A 23,874-nucleotide genomic window follows, 5' to 3' on the forward strand; every position below is an offset into this window, starting at 1 on the left:
CCACATTGTTCTTCTTGGAATGTTGTAGTTGTATCATGATTTTCTGTCATTTCACAGAATTTTTGTTAGTAAACTTGGCAATTTTCTTGAGATAGATCCAAACCAACGTATCACAAATTTGGATGGAAGTGAATGATTGAAAGTTGCACAGCTGTGATTTCCTAGAAGCTCATCTAAATGCAGTAAAAACTGAATGGATATGTACTAAATACAACCTGAAGAAGTTTCAACGTAGGGTGAGTATTTTTTTTTCTACAACATGTATTGCCTATGTTCTCATATATGCTGAGTCATCACATCTTAGCATTGTATATTTGTATATCAGACAGTGTCTGGCAACATTTCTAATGCCATAGCAAATATATTTACCCTGGCTACCTACTGGTGAGCATCTTTCCTCAGCCTCCACCATACATGTCATTACAGGCAAAATCCAGGAGCACTTCTTCTTTTCCTTATTTTTGGGACAGATATTGGCTAGTTAGTTTTGTTTTCAAAGGGAACATCCAAGAGGAGGACGTAGATTGGAACAAAAAAAAAATTGATTTTGTTTATAAAGGTTTTTGGTTCAGGTTAGAATTATCCCCAGCCTTTCTATAATATTATGACCTGAGCATATAGTGTATCCCCTATGTCCCTGCCTATCCTCCCATCCCATACAAAAATAGATCATTAAACAAAATTGTCTTTTTGGAAGTAAACCATATTTCTTTTCTTGCTTTCATAGACTAGGATAAATTGTGATCCAGACAACCCTCATGGCATTGTGAATTAGTATGCAAGTAAAGATCCTGGAAGCATTGTTTCCCAAGGTGAAATTAAAAATTATTTACAAAGGGATTGCTTTTGTGTCTTCAGATGTTTGTTCTGCAAATATCAACAAAATCAACAAAGAAGTAGCCTTGAAAAGCATCCAGTCATCTAAAACAAGGATACTCTTCAGTTAATCAAAATTCTCAAGATTTCACCATGTTCTCAACTGTTGCATCATGTCAAAAGTACATGACTGGAAAAGTGGCAGATCTAAGTGGAAGCTCTCTCCAGTTTGAGTTTACAGCATGAAGCTGTGACCATGATAGAAGTCAGCAATTCTTCACCTGTGATCTTGCCTTTATACGAGTAGGCATCACTTGAAATGGGATTTTTCCACTAACTGATAGGTAACTACATTATCCTTAAGATGCTTTTGTGTGCTCATAATAGGCCAATGCTTGAAGAAAAAAAGAATGCTCAACAAATTAATTGGAAAAATTCAAAAGGTCATTTGCATTAGTCTTATGTAAGTAGGTGCTCTTTGTGCACATTAAGTGAATGGTAGGCCTGTGAGTGTAGGAATTCATCCTTAAGTTCACCTGGGAAATACAAAGGTGATGGCCAAGGAGTGTTGAAATTATCTCTGCATTTTTTAAATTGCTCCTGAATTAGGAAAATATTATTTTTCTTAATAAATTGGGGAGGATCCAAGATGACAGACTGCAGGGAGGCTGTGTTCCTTGTCGCTCTGTAACTCTGGTTTCAAGCAGAGGATATCTGTTTCTTGGTGAGGCAGTTTTTACTGCTTACTGATTCCGTGGTGTTTATCCAATTTGTCTTCTGTGATGACCTGCAGTCTGCCAGCATATCAACGCCATTTTTGAGTGCAGATTGCTCACTGTCAAGCGCCTATCATCTGCCATTTGCCTGCCTCTCACCTGTCCATCGCCTGCCTCACACCTATGCATCACCCAACACATGAGGTTCACCTCCTGATCATCCAAAAACAGTCAGCAAACTGATCGCCGACCACCAGTGGAGCACCAGCTGCCTGCTGTTGCCTGGAACTTCTCTGTCACAGTACCTGCAGGTTTAATTACACGTGGATGCTGACATTCTGAGACAACAGCCAGGCCTCATAGGATCTCTGGCCGGACTGCCTGAGCCCCATCTCCAGGATCCCTCAGCCCGACCATTCACTCCCTGCCTCTGGGGCCCTCACCTGACTGACTGCTCCCTGCCACCAGGACCCCCAGACCAACTGACTGCGCCCCATCACCAGGACCCCAGACCGACTGATTGCACCCAGCCTCCAGGAACCAAAACCACACCAAACACACCCAACCTCCAGGACCCCTGCCTGACCAACCACATCCCAACTCCAGAACCTCCAGCTGACTACTTCCACACACTGAGCTGCAGCTTGCATTTGACAACACATTTCAAAGCCAGAGTGGCCATCTTAGATAAGCCTGGAAGCCTTAGCTCTGATCTTCGGGTGGGGCAAATCCCATCCTGAGACGCCTACTAGAGGCTCAAAGCTCATTGCCAGGTACCTCTCATGCATCAGACTACTGAACACTGGGAGATTTCATTACTATATGACTGTTATACTATAGATTTTCTTTTGTCTCCTTCAGGAAAAATTTTAAGTTTTTATTTCTTTACTTTTCTTGCTCTCTTTTCCTTTTGTTTACCTGTTCCCTCAGAGTCTTTTTCTCCCTTTTTTAAATGCTAACAGCCAATTTCTTTTGATTACACTCTCACCCTTTCTATTATCTAGAACTTATGTATAACCTTTTCTCATCCCATTAAGAGCCACATTCTACATCCCTCTGCATGCTCTTTGTCCTCCATTAGAAATGGCAGAGCTAATTGCAAATATGTTTGTTTTATTGATCATAATATTTTAACACATTCTGTTTATTATGACAATTTTGTTATTGTCTTCATAGGGGCTATTTGGTCTAGGAATGCATAGTGTCTGAATTGGGCACTGCTAATATTGATCTCCCCTTAAATAAAGGGTTTTGAAAACCGATAGGGCCACTATAAGCCTATAGGTGGAAAAGTGCAATACCCCAGATCTGAACTGCTATATTCTATATTAATAGAATTCAATGACAGTATGTTAGAAGAAATGTCAGAAAATGACATCAGATTATACATGATTAAGATGATTCACGAAGCAAAGGATGAGATAAGAGAGGAAATGCAGACAATGAATGATAATACCAATAAGCTGAAAGAGCACCAGCAGGAAGCAAAAAATCATTTAAACAAAGAGAGATTCTCAAAAAAAAAAAAAAAAGAAAGAAAGAAAGAAAAAGAAAAAAACAGAAATCCTTAAAATGAAGTAAACAATAAACCAAATAAAAAATTCAATGGAAAGTATCACCAAAAGATTAGACCACTTGGAAGACAGAACCTCAGACAATGAAGACAAAATATTTAATCTTGAAAATAAAGTTGCCCAAACAGAGAAGATGGTAAGAAATCATGAAGAGAATCTCCAAGAACTATGGGACATCATGAAAAGACCAAACTTAAGAATTATTGGGATTGAGGAAGGCACAGAAATACAAACCAAAGGAATGAACCACCTATTCAATGAAATAATGTCAGAAAATTTCCCAAGCCTGAAGAATGAAGTGGATAATCAAATACAAGAGTCTTACAGAACACCAAATGCACAAAATAACAACAGATCCACACCAAAGCACATTATAATGAAAATGCCTAACATTCAAAACAAAGTAGGATTTTGAAGGTCATGAGAGAAAAGCATCAGATTACATATGGGGGGAGACCAATACAGATATCAGCACACTTCTCAGCCCAGACTCTAAAAGCTAGAAGGGCCTGGAATAATATATTTCAAGCTCTGAAAGAACATGGTGGCCAACCAAGAATCCTATACCCAACAAAACAACCTTCAGATTTGAAGAAGAAATAAAATCCTTCCATGATAAACAAAAGTTAAAAGAATTTACAAATAGAAAGCCTGCACTACAGAATGTTCACAACATTCCATGAGGAGGAAATGAAAAACAACAGTGGATGTCAGCTAAGGGAGAAACTACTGTAGAGAAAAACAACTCAAAGGAGAAACCAGTCCAACTTAAAAACCAAAAATAACCCACATGACTGGGAATACAAATCATATCTCAATAATAACCCTGAACGTTAATGGCCTAAACTCATCTATCAAAAGACATAGACTGGCAGAATGGACTAAAAAGAAAGACCCAACAATATGCTGCCTGCAAGAGACTCATCTCATAGAAAAAGACATCCACAGACTAAAGGTGAAAGGATGGGAAAAAACGTACCACTCACATGGACTCAGCAAAAATGCGGGGGTTTTCATCCTTATATCAGATAAAGTGGAATTCAAGCCAAAGTTAGTCAGAAGGGATAAAGAAGGACATTTCATACTGCTTAAGGGAACCGTAAATCAGGAAGACATAATGATAGTAAATATTTATGCCCCAAACAATGGTGCATCCTTGTACATCAAACAAATTCTTCTCAATTTCAGTAATCACATAGATCACAACACAATAATTCTGGGTAACTTTAATGCACTAGATAGATCTTCCAAACAAAAACCAATCAAAGAAACATAGAACTCAGTAACACAATCAATAACCTAGACTTAATACACATATATAGAATATTCCATCCATCAACGAGCAGATTCACTTTATTCTCAGCAGCACATGGAACCGTCTCGAAAATAGACCATATGTTATGCCACAAAGCAGCCAATAGGAAATGCAAAAAAATAGAGATACTGTCTTGTGTTCTATCAGAACATAATGGACTTAGAGTAGAAATCAATGAAAAAATAAAAAACAGGAATTACTCCAACACCTGGATACTAAATAATATGCTATTGAATGAAACATGGACAACAGAAAACATCAGGGAGGAGATAAAAAAAAATTCTTAGAGGTCAATAAGAATGATGATACAACATATCAAAATCTCTGGGACACTATGAAAGCAGTACTAACAGGAAAATTCATTGCACGGAGCACATTCCAGAAAAGAATGAAATGTCAACAACTAAATGACCTAATATTAAAGCTCAAAGCCCTAGAAAAAGAACACAATAATAATAAAAATAGTGGAAGACAGGAAATAATTAAAATCAGAGTTAAAATCAATGAAATTGAAACTAAAGAAACAGTATAAAAAATTGACAAAACAAAAAGTTTGTTCTTTGAAAAAGTAAACAAAATAGACAAACCCTTAGCCACACTAACAAAGAGGAGAGAGAATACTCAAATTACTAGAATTCATGATGAAAAAGGAAATATCATGGCAGACACCCACTGAGAGGCATAACATAATCAGAAGCTACTTTGAAAATCTGTATTCCAACAAAATAGAATCTACCGAAGACATTGACAAATTTCTAGAGACATATGCTGCTCCCAAACTGAATGAGGAGGACATACACAATTTAAACAGATCAATATCACACTATGAAATAGAAGAAGCCATTAAAAACCTACCATCCAAGAAAAGCCCAGGACCAGACAGATTCTCAGCCGAGTTCTACAAGACTTTCATAGAAGATCTCATTCCAATACTTCTCAAAGTATTCCAAGAAATAGAAAAGGAGGGTACCCTATCAAACTCATTCTATGAAGCTAATATCACCCTCATACCCAAACCAGGCAAAGACACATCAAGGAAAGAAAATTTTAGACCAATATTCTTGATGAATATAGATGCAAAGATCCTTAACAAAATATTGGCAAACCATATCCAAAAGCATATTAAGAAAATCGTGCACCACGATCAAGTGAGTTTTATCCCTGGAATGCAAGGACGGTTTAACATCCATAAATCAATAAACATAATCCATCATGTCAATAGACTTAAGGATAAGAATCATATGATTATTTCAATTGATGCAGAAAATAAAACACCCCTTCATGCTCAAAACACTAGAAAAAATAGGAATAGTAGGAACATACCTGAACATTGTAAAGGCTATTTATGCTTAGCCCATGGCCAACATCATTTTTAATGGAGAAAAACTGAAATCATTCCCATTAAAAATGGGAAGAAGAAAGGGATGTCCTCTTTCACCACTTCTGTTCAACATTGTCCTCAAAATACTAGCCAGAGCAATTAGGCAGACTAAGGAAATTAAAGGGATATGAATAGGAAAATAGGAACTTAAGCTGTTTTTTGCGGATGACATGATTCTATATTAAGAGGATCCAAAAGACTCCTCCAGAAACGTCTAGATCTCATCATGAATTCAGCAAAATAGCAGGCTATAAAATCAACATGCATAAATCTAAAGCATTTTTATATGCAAGCGTCAAAACAACTGGAAGGGAAATGAGGAAAACAACTCCATTTGCAATAGCCTCAAAAAAAAAATAAAATACTTGGGCATCATTCTAACCAAAGAGGTAAAAGATCTCCACAATGAAATCTACAAAACATTGAAGAAAGAAAGTGAGGAAGACCTTAGAATATGGAAAGATCTCCCATATTCTTGAATAGGCAGAATTAATATTGTCAAAATGGCCATACTATCAAAAGTGGTATACACATTAAATGCAATTCCAATTAAAATCCCAATGACATACCTTACAGAAATAGAGCAATCAATCATGAAATTCATCTGGAAGAATAAGAAACCCAGAATAGCTAAAGCAATCCTTAGCAGGAAGAATGAAACAGAGGGTATCACAATACCAGAATTTCAACTATACTACAAAGCAATAGTAACAAAAACGGCATGGTATTGGCACCAAAATAGACAGTTAGATCAATGGTACAGAATAGAGGACACAGACACAAACCCAAATAAATACAATTTTCTAATACTAGACAAAGGTGCCAAAAATAGCAATGGAGAAAAGATAGCCTGTTCAACAAATGGTGCTGGGAAAACTGTAAATCCATATGCAACAGAATGAAACTAAACCCCTATCTCTCACCCTGCACAAACTCAACTCACAATGGATCAAGGACCTTGAAATCAGTCCAGAGACCTTGCATCTTAGACACAGGGAATCTGAGTTGGTCTTGGGAACTGCAGTGTGAACACTTGAGGTACCCAGGGAAGCTGAGGATGCCCTATCCACACAGCATTTAGAGTGTCTGCACAATTTTGGTGTCTGCACCCTGATCCAGTGGACACCTGGCACACAATAAGCCTGCAGGCAACACATAGAATAGGGATAGGGGTGATCAGGCCACCTGTACACTCAGAGGCTACATTACAAAGGCAGCTGACCTCACCCCTTCAGTGGGGACATGTGTGACTTGCCTGCTTGGCTTCCACCTCCCTGAGTTGTCATTTTACCTTGACTCTTTTTGATGACACTTCCTTTCTCTCACAGGTTGTCTCCTCCCCTCCAGGATTAACCATTCAGAGTGATCCATCTCAATATGATGGACCCAAAGGAGCAGTGACCCAAATGGGGATGGCAACACCACAGATACACACACAATCATAGCCTTGTTCATTCCCACATACTCGTGCATCACCCAAATGTAGACTCACAAAAACAGTTCACACATATTCACATACAATGCCTAGAAATTCACTTGGACATTACATACATCAATTAATGCACATGCATTCTTGTATAGGCAAACTCCAGGCACAACTCATCACACAAACACAGTCAGGTGTACACCCCCACACACTTACAGACTAGGCTTGTGAATACTCTCTTTAACCCCCACCACGATAAATACTCCCCATCACTACAGGGACCTCAGAGGTGTCTGTCTATAAATCCAGAGGCTGGATTAACCCCCATGCTGCCCCAAGGGACAGTGGAAAGGCAGCAGGCAGGTGAGGCTTGTCTGTTATCCACTGGTGAGTGGTGGTTGGTGTGAGAAGACCCTGCCTGAAAAAGGAAAAGTTCACAGACTCTGGGACCCTCAGGGTAGGTCCTCCTGGCTCCTGGAGGTGGCTACAAGGAGTAGGAAGGTGGGGAGGACAGGAGGTAATCTTTATGACCCTGAACTGAACATCCCCCTTTGTAGAAGTCTGGGTGCCCTTTGACATCCCCAGTCAACATAACCCTCCCAACAGGAATTTCTGTCCCCAGGAGCTTGTCCCTTCTTTATAAACCCCTCACTGAGACTCACATACCTGTTCCTTCACAAAACAGAGTCTGAACCAAATATCTCAAGGTATACACCGCATCTGGAGGATTCTCATGTCATATCCTCACCTGTAAACAGCTTAATGACAGCATATGTGCCCCCACACCTCTAGTCCCAGGAGCCCCAATGTCAATGGCCACTCCTCTATCCCCATGGAGGTACATGCCCAGACTGGGTAAGCCTGCATCTATTGTGGTGGCACCCACAGCCAGGCATAACCCCTTCCGGAGTCACTGAACCCAAGTCAATGACTGTTTACTCCCTGAGGGGCACCGAGGACCTACCTCCTCCCTCAGAATTCATAGCAGGTTCTGACCTCTGCCAGGTCTTCTCCTGTGGGACATAAGCTGGAGGGTATATGTGAGCATACAGTGGTAGGTACCAGGGCTATCCTCCCCTTTGGCTGCCAAGCCCACCTTACACTCGGGGGTCACAACCATGGATTCTGAAGTGTCCTCTGGGCAGAAAGGGGGATGGCAGAGGAATAGCCACCTGCCAAATGACAGTGTGGCTGGTGTGCTCAAGTAGACAGATCATTGTTTGTTTAAATCTTCATTCCTTTACTAGGAATACATACCTATCCTTCTGCTCTTAGAGGATATTCCTCCACTGTATTCAGAGATGAGGTGCAGAGTCCACAGGAGAATGGAGAATGAGAGATGCTTACTCAATAGCAAAAAAAAAAAAAAAAAAAAAAAGGAAAAGTTATAGTTTTGAAGTTCATTTTTCTCCAGAGTTCATGTGTTGAATGCATGGTCCCCAGTGTAGGAAGTTTCAGAGGCAGGGCTCTTAGGCAGTGATCAGATCATGAGGAATCTGACCTCAGGGTGGCGTAATCCACTTGATGGATTAATCAATAGATAATGGGATGGACTACTGAGAGATGAACCTAGTTGGAGGAAGTAGGTCACTTGGTGCCTGCCCCGAAATACTGTCTTGTCCGTCGACCCTTCCTGTTGTTCTTTGCTTCCTAGCTTCTGGAGTGCAGAAGCTTGACTTCACCTCACCCTTCCACCATGTTTCTGCCTTGCTGTTGACCATTCAGAGAACCCTCTGAAATCATGAGACAAAACAAACCCATCCTCCTCTAAGTTGTTTGTGTCAGATATTTAGGTCACAGCTACAAAAAGCTAAGACAAATAATAATGATAATATAATGATAATGATTATTACTATGATGATGATAATAATAATAGACATAGAGGCAATAATCAAAACCCTTCAAAGAAAGAAAAACCCAGGACTGAATGAACTGCCAGCTGATTTTTACCAAAAACCTTTACAGAAGAACTAATGCCAAACTCCTTAATCCACTCTATGAAATAGGAAGGGATGGAATACATTCCACATCTATGAAGCCATTATTGCACACATACCAAAACCAGATAAGGACACATCAAGGAAAAACACCAAAATCCCTGATGAACATGGATGCACAAATATGTGAGGTATATTTTCTCTCATATCTGTAGGATAAAGAAGGAAAAGGAAAAGAAGGGTATGGTGGACATTATGGAAATCAAAGAAAGATCAATAAAGTGATCAAGGCGTGGGACACTTGGGGTGCAGTTGAGTAATATTGGTAAAATTATGTTATTATATTGCTTGCAAGTATAAATACATAACAACATATCCCACCATTATGTACAACTGTAAGGCACCAGTAAAATATGGGAAAAAAAGATAAACATTTCCAGAAATTCTCATTTGTTCCTAACCACAACCCTGGACCTCGGACAGTTGTTAAAACTGATATGTGTCAGAATTTACACTAAACAGTTCTTATGGGGGATGTCATTCAGCCTATGTTTTAAGATGAGGGAATGGCCACAGGTATTATTAGTGTGATGAAATCTGAGGCAGCACTAAAAGGAATACTGACACTAGACTTTACTGAGTGACAGCATTCTGGGGCAGACTATGTGGCTCTTTGAAAATTAAGTGTTGAGGTAGAAATGGGAAGGGATGAAAGTCAAGCTAAATTAGAGTTGGAAAATCTCAATGTGAGTATCCACAATCAAGCTTTTGTGTACACTTGTACACAAAGTCACCACCATTATCAAACTTGCTATAGTCTCTTTCTGATTTTGGTGGGATGTTTTCCAACCTGGTTTACCAAGGGGGGTCTAGGAAGCTGTTATTACTTCTCATCAGTGACTTTATGAACTTTGAGATCAGGCATATGTTTTTCAGATAATTTATTCTTCAGCTTATTTACAGCATTTGAAGGAACTGAGGCTAGCAGTCATTAAGGATGCAGAATTTTTCTGACGGACACAAGCAGTTCATTGAACAGTAAGAGTGCTGTGTTGTAAAACTTCTTTAGCATATATGTTTTGTGTCAATGCTTTTGCTAATGTAACACTCTTAGGGGTCTAATTCTCAACAAGATTTTCTACTTCATTTTCCATATTGACATTTTGCCAGTTTATTCACTACTCTTTTCATACTTTAGTAGTTTCAGCGTTGTTTTAATATTTGCTGAGAAGGGAACTTATTTATCTTAAGACACTGAATTTTTTGTTACTTTCCAAAATCTGCTACTGTTTTTCTTCCTCCTGTTTGTTTCCTCTCTCTTTATTGTTTTAAGTGAACTGTGTTTGAGTTCACTGATTCTTACTTTGGGGGTAAGTAATTCTGATTTGAGACTCTGTATGTTTAGAAGCTTGTTCACTATAATTTTCAGCTGCAGGATTCCTATATGATTTTGGAAACTTAGTGGGATCCCTTTTTTCACCTTCTCTGGAATGTTTCTGCATTGCTTCTCTGTGTTTTCTCAGAGTTTGTTGAATTCACTTTAAATGGCTCTTTTGAATCCTTTTTCTCACAGATTCTGTCCTGGCCACTGCCCAGTCTATGCAGGATCCCAAACTTAGAATGCCCTCTCATGTTAGTATGTTTTTAACATCTGACTTTCATGTCTGTGCTCTTACTAGAGTTTCTACTATCCTCTATGCATCACTTCTCAGTTTCTGCAGGCTGTCTGCCTTTCACTTTGATCCAGGTACATATTGATCATAGTGATTTTAAAGTCCTGGCCTTACCATTGCAATATCACATCCCCTTTGTAACCTGGCTTTCAGGCTTGCTCTAACTTTTTACACTGCACATTCTCTCTGTTCAAATCATGTCTCCTACTTGTTCATTAGAGACTAGAATATTAACCATACTTATTTTTCTTTTTCATAGGAATTTTTATATAGATTTCCTCTTCATGAGGTATGAGATTTTGTAATTCCTTCTGCTGAAACCTGCTGTTAGTATATGGAGGCCCTAGAGATTCAGAGTGCGATGTGGAGGGAAGAAGCCTTCTTTCATTTTGAGACCAGTCAGTGAGTGAGCCTGAGATCATGGGCTGTGACTTCCTCATGTTCTTCTCATTCCTTCTCAGTTGTTCCTGAAGTGCAGACAGAACTGAGGTAGATAGTCCCCTTCTCCCTGGTGAAAGGCTAGAGGGGCTAGATTTGAAGCCTTCCCTTCCCGCATGTCAGGGAGATACTGTTGGAATCCAGGCTACTTAGGCTCTGCTCAGATGGTTTCTTCTGATGCCCGATGTCCTTTCTTTTCATGAAAAGAAGAATGGAACTAGAAGGACATCAAGGCCAATACCTCAGATTCCTCTATCTCTACTGGAATCATGAGGGAAGCTTTCTCTGATCTTCATCCTGAAAACCTGGAGGTAAACGTGTGAAATCCTGAGGGACTACAGGAAACTAGTTCCTACCTTGGGCAATTTTAGTTATAAAGCATGACAACACTGAAACTCCAGCCATAAACCAATGTCTGTATCAGATTTCCTACTTGGCTATAGTCTCCAGAAGAGTCTCCTGTTAAGTTAAGCTGATGGAATGAATTTCTAGTGACTCAATATCAGAAACAGTGGTTGGACCTTGGACCTCAATCCACTCTTGGGGTTAGTGCTGTAGGCATTTCAGTTTGGTCTTCACTTGGAGGGCTGTGAGGATGATCATGATGACCACACAGTTCCACATGCATTGGTCCACAGATTGAAAGTATTTAAGTTATTCTTTAGCACTAAAATCTGATCAGGTTTTCTCGTTAACAAAGAAAACAATCTATTCTCATTTCTATACCTGAAAGTGTGGAGATGTGTTCAGGAACCCTCCTCCTTAATCAAAGGAGGATGTCCCCCATCCCTCAAGAATGTGTTACATGCTTCAACTAATATTTCCCTAGGTTCAAAACAAAAGTGAATTTTCTATCCTTGCTTTTCCTGTTCAAGTTGTTTTGATGACAGTCCTGTGCTCTCTGAGTGAGATATTCATGTTGGTCATTGGCCCAAGACTCACAAATAGCAAAAAGGATAAAAAAGAATCAGTCATCTCAGAAAGGGGAAAATGTGTGCAGTGGGGCCCCTGGTGGATATGACGCGACCCATTCAAGACCAAGGAGGAGAGTGACAGGTGGCAGCTTCAACAGATAGTGTGAGTCTTCTCTTTACACTTCCAGTGTGTCCACTAGATCCTGGACTATCATCTCTTCAGCTTAAGAAACACTTTGAATAATTCAGGACAGGAGATGCTTCGTTTTTCAAGAATGAATCTATAGGCCAAGGCACATGGTCTCCTTTGGTGTGATGTTTGCATTCCACATCATTTGGGGAGCCCAATATATTCCCTGGGGAGTTCCACATAACAATGAAGTGCATTTGTATATTAGGTGGCTTCCTCATCCATTCAGTTTCTCCTGCCTGTTGCCTTTCAGTTCCATCATCTACTCCATAGCCTTTGTCTGGAGTGGTGTGGTACACTTCTCTTTCTAGAACAGACATGTTTTCTCTTCTCAGACTTCATTTTGAACATCTCAGGACTCTCCTGGTTAGAAGGTGGAAGGAGGCATTTTCCGCTGGGTGTGGCAGAATGCATTCTTTCTGAGTGGGAGTCAATTAGAAAACTGATGCCATGAACTAGATTGGCCCCCTGAATTTTCCATGTCAGTTTTTCAGTAACCAGTAGAAAGAGCACTCCACAGTTCCATTCATCAACTTGATGCTGGAGCTCAGAACTCAGAGATCAATCTATAACTTGGTGAAAGTGAATTTGATCTGATTTAAGGAGGGATAGAGGTTAAAAGGAATATCAATTGAACACATGACTGGTTGAGATGTCCTACCTGGGGTTTGTCTCCCAAGGAGATATGTGAGGTTTTGTATAGGGGTTGTCAGCTAACAAGGGGATGGTTGTTCCCCAGGATTAGCAGGGAAATCACCTTCTGGTGATCTTTTCTCCTTAGATGTGGTCAACAAGATTTAGAGATGTCCTGAGCAATTAGGAGTAAAACATGATGTCATGTCCACTATTCCATGAGTTGCTCTTCTGATTTCTATTTTTTGCACATCATGGGCAGAAGTGACTCTCCTGAGTGGAAAGTATGTGGAGGGTCCTGAGGGGAGGGAATTGTCCTGGAGGAAGGAAACTCCTTCAAGGAGGTTTGAATTTGTCTCAGCTATTGAACGGAATATTTGATACTCTCTTCATGTTTTCAATGTGGAGAATGCATCCTTCTTAGTGTAGTCTGAAAGGTTCTTCCATTTGTTATCTCAAAAGGGCTAAATTACAGTCAAATTCTTGGGCCCACAATGATGCTGAACTGGGCATCATGTAGGTAATATTATTCCCTGTGTCCATTTAGATTTCTGACATATTTGGTCTTCTATCATTTTGTAACACATGCCATGGAGTTGAGGGGTTTCTTTGTCTAAATAATTCAATGAATAATTTTGGAAGGTGAGGGCAGAGTGTTCAAATTTATGAAAATAATAGAAAGAAAGCAGAGCTGCTTCATGGGTGGAGTCCTAAAATTGGGTAGTCAGTGACTAGCTCTTGTCTTCAGATTTATATGAATGTGAGCGTTTAAGGAAATCAGCCACTAACCCAGTCCTGGGTAAGGCATTCTGTGACTCTGTCCTCATCATGTGCCCTTGTACCAGTCATTTTAATGCCACTGTGTTGCAGTTTGTCCCATTTTAGAGAGGTCTAGGCTCTGGGGCTCAGATACCTCACTCTCTGTTTTAAGCTCAGCCTTGCATCTCTGATATTTCTATTCTTTTTCACTATGGTCTTTCTGTTAGAAAAATTCTAATCTTGGTGGGGCCTAAGACTCCTATTTGGCCAGCTCTTTCCCTACCACCATTTCAGGGTGTGGCTCATCTTTTTCTGTCTTCCATGTTGATTGAGATCTCCAGGCAGCACACAGTCTCCAAAGAACTCTTAAGATTTACTCAGAAGGCAAATTACTTTGGAGACAAAGGCAGAAACATAATTACTTTGAATACAGTCTTCTATACTGGGGACATTGTCTGACATCAGTCATGCTCAAGGCTCTTCTGAGCCACTTTCCATGATAGGGCTATGCCCCAAGCAAATAGGAGAAAGTGTTGCTTAAAGTTTATAATATTTAAATTGTTTTCCAGTCTTTGGCAATTAGTGAAGTTCACTGCTAATCCTCAAAAAATACATTTCTCTCAAATTGGGCCAACAATTTTCATCCACTCTTTCATTAATCTGTTTTGGACAAATAATTGGTTTCCTTTTGTTAAGTTTATTATTGCCATAAGCAATCTCAGTCCTCTGAGGAGTGGCTGGAAAATTCTGTAAACATATCTGATCCACAATAACAAACATATTAGAGACCCAAGGTTCCTAGTAGTAAAACAATTGTGAGAATTTATGTTGTTGTGGCAGGAAGTGTCAATTCATGGATAACCCAGTCTTGAGCTCACTTAGCATCATCTCCCAAATATTCAGGGGAAAATGTAGACTGAGAAAATTCATATGAGAGGGTCAAGATGGTATATTAGAGGCTCTTCCCCGCCCCCTGCCAAGGGGCTGCCCGGGAAGCAAAGATGCTGTGCCTGGTGCCCCTGACTGGCCAGCAGCGGTGCACCCTGGGATGAATGACTGATTCACAGCCTGAGCTGCGGAGGCCAGGGGTGGGCGGTTCTGGGATCCAGCACATGCAGAATGTGCACATTCCACCTCTGATTAACGCCAAAGAGGGCGCGGGAAGGTCAGGCTCCTGGGGGCACGCTCTATGTGAGACCAGCACTTCACCTGCACCAGCCTTCAAGACCTGCATTTGGACGGGGAAGAGGCCACCAGTATCTTGTCCCCCAAGGCAAAGACAGGCAAGCAAGGAAGCACCCCTAAAGTTAAAGAAGTTGATCATTCCCAGTCCGCCTCCAATTCTTTCCCGAGGTCTCGTTGCTGCAGGCGGCAACACGAAAAAAGGACATGGAGTGCATCTGGAGTGAAACTCAACACTATGCACCACACCATCACCAGGACACAGCCCCAAGAGAAAGCTGCTTATTAAATAGAAGTGGGAGAAACAGATGGGAATGATAGTGCATGCCTGCATTCCAAGCAGATCTGAAGGCTGACAGGGGTGTTGTGAGTTCAAATTAAACCTCAGTAACTCATTCAGGTCTTAAGCAATTTAATGATAGTCTCAAAAAAAAAAAAGAAAAAAGTGTTGGGGATGTGGCTCAGTGCTGAAGCTCCTCTGTGTTTGATCCCTGGTTAAATAAAGGAAAATCAGAAGAGACATCCATCACATTGGTAGTTGAAATTTAAACATAAACACAAGAAGTTTCACGAGACAAGGCAAATTGACACCTCATATATTCCATAATTTTATTGGTACTGCTGCCAAAGACTTTAAAGTGGATTAAATGCCTGAAAATCCACTCAAAATTATCTTTTAAAAGATCAATTAATCCAAGAGAATGCAAATAATAACTGAAAGAATGAAGGGGGTTAAGGCAGAATATAAATGAGCACTTAAATCTGGAGAAAGATTTTGAAAAGAATCAAGTACAAATTATGGAAAAGCAAAGCTTAATATGTCACATAAAACCTCAACTGAAGACTCAGTGTCATTCCAAATCAAGTCAAAGACAGAAGGTCAAAGCTGAGGACAGCAATGAGGAAAAAATATATAGGAAAGAACAAAGGGAATATAAGAGACCTCAAGGATACCATTAAATGGCGAAACATCTAAATATCAGACATATCATGGATAGTAGAGATACTGGCTGAGGACAGAGAAAACATATTTGGAGAAGTTACATTGTTGTCCATGTTTAGGATACATTTAAAATGAGGATTTGTATTTAGGATACAAATAAAAATGAGCAGAAAAGAACATCTTTACTACTGATACTTCCATCGTAGGAAGGACAAGGCAAGAAACTTTTAATATTACAAACTGTAGGAGAGGAGTGACAGGTCACACTGAAAGGCAAACCCATATGCAAACATGAGATACTCATCAGAAATGCTCAAGATCAGGAGGACCAGGAGTGGTATACTTTACACTTTGAAAGAACAAAGGTGCCAACTTAGATTACTGCACCCAAGAAGGTAATGATTTCAGAACTGGAAGAGAAATAAAGACTGCCAGAAACCATCTATGAGCCATGTGTTGGATGAGTGACATTTGAGTCCTTAGACAGGGAAGCCCTGTTTTGGGAACTACCAGGCAGAATATCCTGGTGCAAGAATGAGCAATTGAAGCTGGCACCTTTTTATAGCTCACAGTTCAATTTCAAACACAACCCTGGGATCAAATAATCTGTTTACTGCAAGGCCCCTGCTGCACCTAGAAGCAAGCATGGAAAAAAGTCTTCTCCCACACTAAGGATCCCCATTGATTTGCAGCACTATAAATAAAGGAATTATGGTCTTCTTCTTTGTTACAGCCAGGTCTTTCTGGACAATTCAATTGTTCATGCCTCTATTTTAAAAATATTCTTACCTTTTTGTCTTATTTTCTGTTATATTACTTCCATGGATTTTATTTCACAGCAAGCCCGTCTCTCAAGTACACATAATTATATTGGTTATATATAATTAACATTATCAGCTGAAGTTATTTAAAACTTTTATTCTATAAGTCCTGCTAAGTTTCTATCATGAGGCCTATTTACAAATATAGATAAGATTTTTCTTTTTCACAGATTCCTATTGATTTTGTCTTCTAACTGAAGGATAAATGCCAAAGGAAATATTTAAAACATTAATCTACTTTCATTCCAATGGAATAATTTCTTATGACTGTTGAGTTTTATTATTTGGAAAAGCTAATTTTAAAAGAATTAAGGTTTATACAATTTTGGTTAAAAAATAACTGTTGTTTTAAAGTGCTATCTTATATGCCAGGAGCTGCCACTTCAGTTACTGGTGGAATGCTGGGCAGGTTTCCAGAATGGACAAAATATTGGCCAACCCAGGCCTGGATGAGGGAGGAGGGTGGACACACCATTTGGGTCCAGTGACCAAGATGGGTTCAGCTCATGCCTAACCATTGGCCATTGGCTCTCCTGGATCACCACTGAACCTGCAGAGACCTGGGTGACAGCCACAGGGTGGGGTGTTGTGGCATACCTGGTGTGGTTACACCTTGTTCGTGGCTCCTCCTGTCCCTAGCACGTGGTGCTGCCAGTGGACTGCAGTGGGGTCCAGGGCCCTGAAAGTAGTAAATTCACATGTGCCAGGGTCCAGCCCTAGCAGGAGTTCATGGGTTCCACACTGGTAATGGGGAAGGTGGAGACAGCGTTGGCAATGGATGGAGAATGAAAGACACAGACTCTTGTTCTGGTGCAATCAATCCCACTTTATTCTGGGGAAGGCTGGGTTTATATACATTTTTCTTGAGGCTTTGATGACAGGCTTGTGACTAATAAAATCAAAGAAGTTTCCAAAGCATAGGCAGGTATTGTTCTTAACAAGGAACCAAAAGATTATGAGAAAACAGTAACCTTACAGATTATCCTTCTTAATCACCAGGGCTTGCCATTATAAAATAAGCTGGTCCATATCTAGTAGCTACTGTGGGAGGTGCTTTGTGCTTATAACTTGGGGAAACATTGTTATCTATAAGTTTCATGTCCCAACAGGTTCTGGCTGTGCCAGTAAATGCAGTGTTTGGTTTTTAACATAATAAAAACATTCTTCTGTAGTGAGGTTAATCATCACAGGGTTTTAACATGTGTTTTGTCTCCATGATGTTTTTCTGGAAATTTGTAGAATTATTCCCATCACCTCTAGCAAGATGCCCAGATTGAAGTGAGTAATATATTATTAGGAAAACTCCACAGAATAACATCCAAGCTAGGGAGGCATACATCTGGCATGCAATCCTTTTAGGATGAGTCTCTGCAATCATCCTTCAGTGGAACTCTGTCAAGCACTGCAAGGAGAGTCAGGCGCCCCTGCACACATGAAGCCCAGGTGAGCCATGAGCAGCCACAGACCAGTGCTCCTCTTTCACTGGGTGAAACATTTGGGGTTGGGTTGCCAATAACATGGTACTGGTGCTCAGTGTTAGACACCTGCCATGTCAGCATAGCAGAGCTGGTGTTTATCTGGAAATTCCTTCTGGGTTGGTCAGAACTTGAAGCTCTTCTGCTGGGCCAAGTGGAGTAAAATAATAGTGTTGTTGGTCCACCTGCCTGTGACATCAAGAGTTACCCAGAGAGCAGCTAGGATGTCACAGCAGGCCCTAAATGGGACCCTTGGCACCCAAAGACCTGAAGGATACATAGGGAAGTAAAAGAAAGTGTGGTCTCCTATCAGGGCCTGCATATTTGCTGAACGCCAAACTTTTCTACTATGAATGTTGTATTTATCAAGTTTTTGCCATTATTTCACAGAAGCATTGGTAACAGAGTTAGGCATTTCCTTGAGTAGAATTAAAATGGGTAGTAGGTATTCAAGCAAGAGGGAATGTTGGGGTGGTCAATAGAAGTGACTTTCTGGAAGCTAAACTCAGTGTCATGGTTTCTAATGGGAATTATTGTACATAGAACATGTTTATTATGTTATATAAACATCTGGAGGACTCATAATTTGATGATTTTTCTTTTTTTTTTTCTTTTTTGGTAATGCATACTGCTTATACTATTTTGAATTTGATGAATCCACTGGTATTTTCAGGAGCGCATTAACAGTTTTTAAATTTATTGAATGTCAGTTAATAGAACTTAATCCTTCATTCCCCACTCCTTTCTGTAATTAATGCTCCACAGAAAATCTGGATATCTTCACTTTTAAATATTCAGCCACAGAAATTTTGTACATTTCCTCCCCATAGCAGGGTGTATGTGTAAAGGCAAATTAAGCCCTGGATTAGTGTGCTTATAACATCACCACCAGGTACATGTTCCTTCATCTCACAAATAACTCTTGACCATCTTTGTGCCAGGATTTGTGTAAATTACATAAAACCTCTTTTCCCCAGGATCTCCTTCTAGAACCTTGGCATTGTCACAGAGGGCCTTAGGTCTGAAAGGCTCCAGTTAGACCGAGAGAATGAACAATTTATGTTAAGCAAGACTCAACAAATATTTTTGTATTTAAAGGTCACTTTTTAAGGGGGTGTTGGAAACTCAGCATGAAGAACACAAAATAGGTTACCATGGTCCAAGGCAATCAAAAGATATAGAATCCATTCTTAGACTTGGCCTAGAAGGCATGGTGCTTAGTGAGCCTGCAGCACTTTCTCTTAGACAAGAGTAAGTGCTCACTTAATCTCCAGGACATATAAAGAACTCAAACCTCTTAACACCAAAAAGACAAATAACCCAATCAATAAATTGGCTGAGAAAGTGAACAGATATTTCACAGATGAAGAAATGTAATCAACCAACAAGGATATTAGAAAATGTTCAACATCTCTAGAAATTAGAGAAATGCAAATCAAAATGACACTGAGATTCCATCTCACTCGTCTTTTTTTTTTTTTTTATTGTAAACAAATGGGATACATGTTCTTTCTCTGTTTGTACATGGCGTAAAGGCATACCATTTGTGTAATCATAAATTTACATAGAGCAATGTTGTTTGATTCATTCTGTTATTTTTCCCCTTCCCCCGACCCCTCCCACCCCTCTTTACCCTCTATACAGTCCTTCCTTCCTCCATACTTGCCCCCCTCCCTAACCCTAACTCTAACCCTAACACTAACCCTTACCTCCCCGACATTATGTGTCATCGTCCACTTATTAGCGATATCATTCGTCATTCGGCTTTTTGAGATTGGCTTATCTCACTTAGCATGATATTCTCCAATTTCATCCATTTGCCTGCAAATGCCATAATTTTATCATTCTTTATGGCTGAGTAATATTCCATTGTATATATATACCACAGCTTCTTTATCCACTCATCAATTGAAGGGCATCTAGGTTGGTTCCACAGTCTGGCTATTGTGAATTGAGCAGCTATGAACATTGATGTGGCTGTATCTCTGTAGTATGCTGATTTTAAGTCCTTTGGGTATAGGTCAAGGAGTGGGAGAGCTGGGTCAAATGGAGGGTCCATTCCAAGCTTTCTAAGGAATCTCCACACTGCTTTCCAGAGTGGCTGCACTAATTTGTAGCCCCACCAGCAATGTATGAGTGTACCTTTCTCCCCACATGCTCGCCAACACCTGTTGTTGCTCGTATTCTTCATAATTGCCATTTTAATTGGGGTAAGATGGAATCTTAGGGTGGTTTTGATTTGCATTTCTCTTATTACTAGAGATGTTGAACATTGTTCCATATGTTTGTTGATTGCTTGTAGATCTTCTTCTGTGAAGTGTCTATTCATTTCCTTAGCCCATTTGTCGACTGGATTATTTGAATTCTTGGAATAGAGTTTTTTGAGTTCTTTATAGATTCTGGAGATTAGTGCTCTATCTGAAGTATGATTGGCAAAGATATTCTCCCACTCTGTAGGCTCTTTCTTCCCATTGCTGATAGTTTCCTTTGCTGAGAGAAAGCTTTTTTGTTTGAATCTATCCCAGTGGTTGATTCTAGCTTTTATTTCTTGTGCTATGGGAGTCCTGTTAAGGAAGTCTGACCCTAAGCCAACATGTTGAAGATCTGGACCTACTTTTTCTTCTATAATCTGCAGGGACTCTAGTCTGATTTCGAGGTCCTTAATCCATTTGGAGTTTAATTTCATGGATGGTGAAAGATATGGGTTTAGTTTCATTCTGTTCCATATGGATTTCCAACTTTCCCAGCACCAATTGTTGAAGAGGCTCTCTTTTCTCCATTGCATATTTTTGGCACCTTTGTCTAGTATGAGAAAATTGTATTTATTTGGGTTTGTGTTTGTGTCCTCTATTCTGTCCCATTGATCTACCTTTCTATTTTGGTACCAATACCATGCCGTTTTTGTTACTATTGCTTTGTAGTAGAGTTGAAGTTCTGGTATTGCAATACCCCCTGTTTCACTCTTCCTGCTAAGGATTGCTTTAGCTATTCTGGGTTTCTTATTCTTCCAGATGAATTTCATAATTGCTTGCTCTATTTCTGTAAGGTATGTCATTGGGATTTTTATTGGAATTGCATTGAATTTTATAGCACTTTAGGTAGTATGGCCTTTTTGACAATATTAATTCTTCTTATCCAAGAACATGGAAGATCTTTACATCTTCTAAGGTGTTCTTTAATTTCTTTCTTTAGTGTTCTGTAGTACTCATTGTAGAGGTCTTCCACGTCTTTTGTGAGATTGATTCCCAAGTATTTTATTTTTGTCGAGGCTACTGTGAATGGGGTAGTTTTCCTAATTTCCCTTTCTGAAGATTCATCAATTATGTATAAAAATTCATTGGATTTATGAGCATTGATCTTGTAACCTGCTACTTTACTGAATTCACTTATGAGTTCTAAGAGTTTTCTGGTGGAATTTCCAGGTTCCTCTAAATATATAATCATGTCATCAGTGAACAGGGATAGTTTGAGTTCTTCTTTTCCAATTCTTATCCCTTTAATTTCTTTGGTTTGTCTAATTGCTCTGGCTAGAGTCTCAAGAATGATGTTAAATAGAAGTGGTGAAAGATGGCATCCCTGCCTTGTTCCAGTTTTTAGGGGGAATGCTTTCAGTTTTTCACCATTTAGAATGATATTAGCCATGGGCTTAGAATAAATGGTCTTTACAATGTTAAGGAATGTTCCCAATATCCCTATTTTTTCTATGGTTTTGAGCATGAAGGGGTGTTGCATTTTATCAAATGCTTTTTCTGCATCTATTGAAATAATCATGTGATTCTTGACTTTAAGTCTATTGATATGGTGAATTACATTTATTGATTTCCTGATGTTGAACCAACCTTGCATCCCTGGGAGGAAACCCACTTGATCGTGGTGCACTATTTTTTAATATTTTTGTATGCAATTTGCTAAAATTTTGTTGAGAATTTTTGTGTCGATTTTCATTAAGGATATTGGTCTGAAATTTTCTTTCCTTGATGAGTTTCTGTCTGGTTTAGGTATCAGTGTGATATTGGCTTCATAGAATGAGTTTGGGAGGATTCCCTCCTCTTCTATTTTATGGAATACTTTGAGAAGTAATAGAATGAGCTCTTCTTTAAAGGTTTTGTAGAACTTGGCTGAGAACCCATCTGGTCCTGGACTTTACTTTGTTGGTAGATTTTTGATGACTTCTTTTATTTCAGTACTTGAAATTGGTCTATTTAAATTGTGTATGTCCTCCTTGTTCAGTTTAGGCAATTCAAATGTCTCTATAAACCTGTTCGTGTCTTCGAAATTTTCTATTTTGTTGGAGTATAGACTTTCAAAATAGCTTCTAACTATGTTTTGTATTTCAATCTTGTCTCTTGTGATATTTCCTTGTTCATTCTGAATTTTAGTGATTTGGGTTTTCTCTCGTTTTCTCTTTTTTAGTGTGGCTAAAGGTTTATCAATTTTGTTTATTTTTTCGAAGAACCAACTATTTATTTTGTCAATTTTTTGTATTGTTTCTTTTGTTTCAATTTCATTGATTTGAGCTCTGAGTTTAACTATTTCCTGTCTTCTACTACTTTTGGTGCTGGTCTGTTCTTCTTTTTCTAGGGCTTTGAGCTGTAGTGTTAGGTTGTTTATTTGTTGAGTTTTACTTCTTTTATTAAATGCGCTCCATGAAATAAATTTTCCTCTAAGTACTGCTTTCATGGTGTCCCAGAGATTTTGATAAGATGTTTCTTTGTTCTCATTTACCTCTAAGAATTTTTTAATTTCCTTCCTAATATCATCTGTTATCCATTCATCATATAACAGCCTAGTGTTTAATCTCCAGATGTTGGAATAGTTTCTGTGTTTTACTCCTTCATTCATTTCTAACTTCAATCCATTATGATCTAATAGAATACATGGTAGTGTCTCTATCTTCTTGTATTTGCTAACATTAGCTTTGTGGCATAATATATGGTCTACTTTAGAGAAGGATCCATGTGCTGCTGAGAAGAAAGTGTATTCGCTCTCGGTTGGATAGTATATTCTATAAATGTCTGTTAAGTCTAAATTATTGATTGTGTTATTGAGATCTATGGTTTCTTTGTTCAATTTTTATCTGAAGATCTGTCCAGTGGTGAGAGAGGCGTGTTAAAATCACCTAGTATTATTGTGTTATGGTCTATTTGCTTTCTGAACTTGAGAAGTATTTGTTTGACATACATGGATGAGCCACTGTTTGGGGCATAGATGTTTATGATTGTTATATCTTGCTGATTTATGCTTCCCTTAAGCAGTATGAAATGACCTTCTTTATCCCTTCTGACTAACTTTGGCTTGATGTCCACACTATCTGAAATGAGGATGGATACTCCAGCTTTTTTGATGAGTCCATGTGCATGGTATGTTTTTCCCATCCTTTCACCTTTAGTCTATGGGTATCTTTTTCTATGAGGTGAGTATCTGCCAGTCTATGTCTTTTGATTGATGAATTCAGGCCATTAACGTTCAGGGTTTTTATTGAAATATGATTTGGTTTCCTGGTCATTTGGTTCATTTTTTAAATTTTATTTATTTATTTATTTGACACAACTTGGTTCCTCCTTTATTTGACAATTCCCTTAGGATAATTCCTCCCTTTGCTGATTTGCTTCTTTGTTTTTAATCTCTTCCTCATGGAATATTTTGCTGAGAATGTTCTGTAATGCTGGCTTTCTTTCTGT

Source organism: Sciurus vulgaris, assembly GCF_902686455.1.
Source record: "Sciurus vulgaris genome assembly, chromosome: Y".
Lineage (NCBI taxonomy): Eukaryota > Metazoa > Chordata > Mammalia > Rodentia > Sciuridae > Sciurus > Sciurus vulgaris.